A 3,502-nucleotide genomic window follows, 5' to 3' on the forward strand; every position below is an offset into this window, starting at 1 on the left:
CTCTCTCTCTCTCTCTCTCTCGTTTCGTTGCCAAGCCAATGGCATTTAGGTTTGATTTAGCATATTTATTTTGCATAACACAGCATGAGGGGCAGCTTGTCTTTAAACCCATCACATCCAGCTTTCCCGCCAATTCAAGCATTTTCAAGTTTCAGCTCAAGCTTGTTCAGCGAGACTGTGAGTGACATTCCATTATATGTTTAGTAAATGTCAAGTTACAAGATCACAACAACTCTGAAGAAAGAACAAATGAAATCAATGATTTTCACAGAACACAGGAGTTGAGGATCTACTTCATTTCACCGGGTGTAAGCTTCATCATTCACTGGCAAGACCACACGACCGAGCTGGAGAAAAGGAAAGGAGGTGGTGTATGTGTTATGATGAATGAACTGTGGCGCGTGTGTCGTCGGGCTGCTCACGTCATCCCGAGCACCTAACGATCACATGCAGACCGTTTGTTCACAAGCAGCTGTGCAGTTATCGACTGGCTTTATTGTATTTTACTTGACTCAACATTTTCATCATATATATATATATACATATATATATGTATTGTAAATACTGTACCTTTACCATGTTTTGAATGTGTTGAAGTTGAGCTGACACCCAGAAAAAAACAAATTTCATCCGCAGTAATGATGTTGGTTTGTTACATGGTACATGACAATAAAGAATCTTGAATCACTGCTGCTTCTATATACCAATACATTCTACTATCTAATTTTACTTGGATGTTTGCCATTCTTCATTAGAAATGGCACAAACTTACCTTTTTAATATTATTAGTAATATAACATACAATGACAATGGTGACTGAAGGTGAAAGTTTTCATTCATAGTTGGTTGTGACCAAGAAAAAGTGAATTGATACGAAAGTCTTTGTTTGTACTCATCCAGAAATCCATGCTGCCCGGGAGTTTTCAAACCTTCTCACTTTTGGTGCTTGAAAGTGCTGGGGTAATAAAGATAATGGTTGTGGATGTAGTCTTAGATTTAACATTGATGCCTTAGGTAATGAACGTTTTGTAACTTGATCACAGTAATGATTGTACGAACGGTGGACGAAGAACGAGAACCGCTGCTTGAATAGAATAGAATTAGAATAGAAGCTGTCCATTACACAGTGAGTGTGTCCTGTCTCTGTCCTCTCATACTTCAGATATCTTTCTTTCTCATCCATGTGTTGTCACCCACACCCATGATTAGCCCAGATAGCCTGAGTTTGAACAGCTGGCTGGAGACATTAGTTGAGGGTGTAACAGCTTCACCCCTTGGAGGAGTTTTAATGACTCATCAGATTCAATTAAAAAGCTCTCCTCAGATGCTCATGATGCTTGCCAATACCAAAGAGTGGAGGAGCACAGAAATGTGATGCAAGGGACAGGAAGAAGGGCAGTGTTCTTAACACTAAAAGTAATATTTAAAACAACAAAACAATAATTCATGTCATTGAGTTAACGAGTACAATCAAAGATATCATGAAATGGTGTGTGTGTGTGTGTGTGTGGACGCTTGTTGGATGTTGGACCACACCTTTCGCCCCATGTCAGCTGGGATTGGCACCAGCACCCATACGACCCTCATGTGGTAGATAATGAGTGAGTGACAATGACTGACTGAATATAATAACAATAACATTATTGTATTAAAAATCCCTGAACCTGTTGTGAATTCTTTCAATCTTTTTTGCTCTTGCAGACAGACAGACAGACAGACAGACAGACAGACAGAAAAGGATATTCCCCTGGACTTTGATGCTTCCAGCAGCCTCTCATTCAAGTCCTCATTGTTCCGCAAAAACTGTGTCCCAACGGCCAAGAGAATAACAAAGCACGACTTATAGGGGATCATTATATATGCAGATGGTGTCATTTTTCTATTTTCATTACACAGTGCAACCAGTTTTAATATAATCACGACCCCCTTAAGCTTTACTATTGTCTGTTTCAGTTTGAATTTCAGTTTCCATTATCTTATTTTCTCAGTTAAATGAATGATCTGTTAACCTTCTGCATGTAGCGTTCATGACACTTGACCTCTGCTCTGTAAACACCTGTCACACGGATCACAGTCTGAGGTAAACATACAGGAGCAGCTCACACTTGGCCCTCTTGTATTTGTCAGCACGGTGTCATGTTTCATGGAAGTGAGGAAATATATTCCCACAGCTGATCGACTGATGACCTTTTCTTTTTCTCTGCCTGCAGAAGAAGAAAGGCTTCATTTCAAGTCCACACTGTGCCCTTTCACTTCTTCATCCACTCGTCATGGACTCTAGCAAATCCTGAGAGAGCATGTGCACGTACGACGAAGTTGTTTTGTGATCTGGCTTTAGTGAGTCTAACGGTGACAACCTGAATCACAAAGATCGTTATCAACAGACTCAGACATGTTTTCAATGTCTCCAATACTGCAGATAATACAAACAGGAAGTTTGATGTTGCCTCAGAAGAACTCACAGTCGTTCAACACAGTTCACATAGAGCAGGGGTAGGGAACCTATGGCTCGGGAGCCAGGTGTGGCTCTTTTGATGATTGCATCTGGCTCGCAGATTTCGGCTTTTCAGATAAAACATAAAATATTATCACTTGTTTTAATCCATCCATCGATTTTGGAAGTGGAGGAAACGCAAGTGAATGACATAAATGCAGCACCGTTCTATTCCCTGGCTTTGGATGAGTCAACAGACGTAAGTCATTTGTTGCAGTTCAGTGTGATTGCAAGATATGCTGCTGGTGACACACTGCGTGAAGAGTATTATAACAACATTATTTAAAAGAATAAATTCAGAGGCTTATTATACTCACATTTAGTTAAATTCAGTCTTAAAATATATTATATGGCTCTCACTGAAATAAATTTGCAAATATTTTGCTTTCATGGCTCTCTGAGTCAAAAAGGTTCCCGACCCCTGACATAGAGCAAAACTGAAAAAGCTCCACACATGATGCACTTTAGCTTATGCTTAGTCATGATGAGAAACACAGTGTCACTGTGTGTGTGTGTGTGTGTGTGTGTGAGTGCTGGAGGGTCATGTTTATACAGCTGTAGAGAGTGTACTTCCTGCCAGCACGTTCTGATAATAATTACTTACTCACTTATTACTGTGATGCAATAACATCATCCATCCATCTTCCACCACTTGATCCTCACACTCATGTCTGTAGTTGATTGAGTCTCTGTCAGGAACAGCAAAGCTGCTGGTGTTTAGTTGTTGTTTCCTGTTTTATTTTGAAATGTCTCTCTCCTCTCGTTTCAGGTAACTTGCTCCTCCCCTTTGTGTTTTCCTGCCTGTCTGATTGTCTGCCCCGCCCTGATTTTTTCCACCTGTTCCCTATTTCCATGTGTATATTATGGTCTGTTGCCAGTTGGTCTTGTGATCCAGAGAACCAGTGTAACTCCCGTGTCTTTGTCTCGTCAGGAATGATCAGTATTTGCTCCGTGTCACTGTCATCTCAGGTTTTTCTACTTTTGTTTGTCACTTTGTCAAAACCTTGT

Source organism: Solea senegalensis, linkage group LG12 (genome assembly GCF_019176455.1).
Source record: "Solea senegalensis isolate Sse05_10M linkage group LG12, IFAPA_SoseM_1, whole genome shotgun sequence".
NCBI lineage: Eukaryota > Metazoa > Chordata > Actinopteri > Pleuronectiformes > Soleidae > Solea > Solea senegalensis.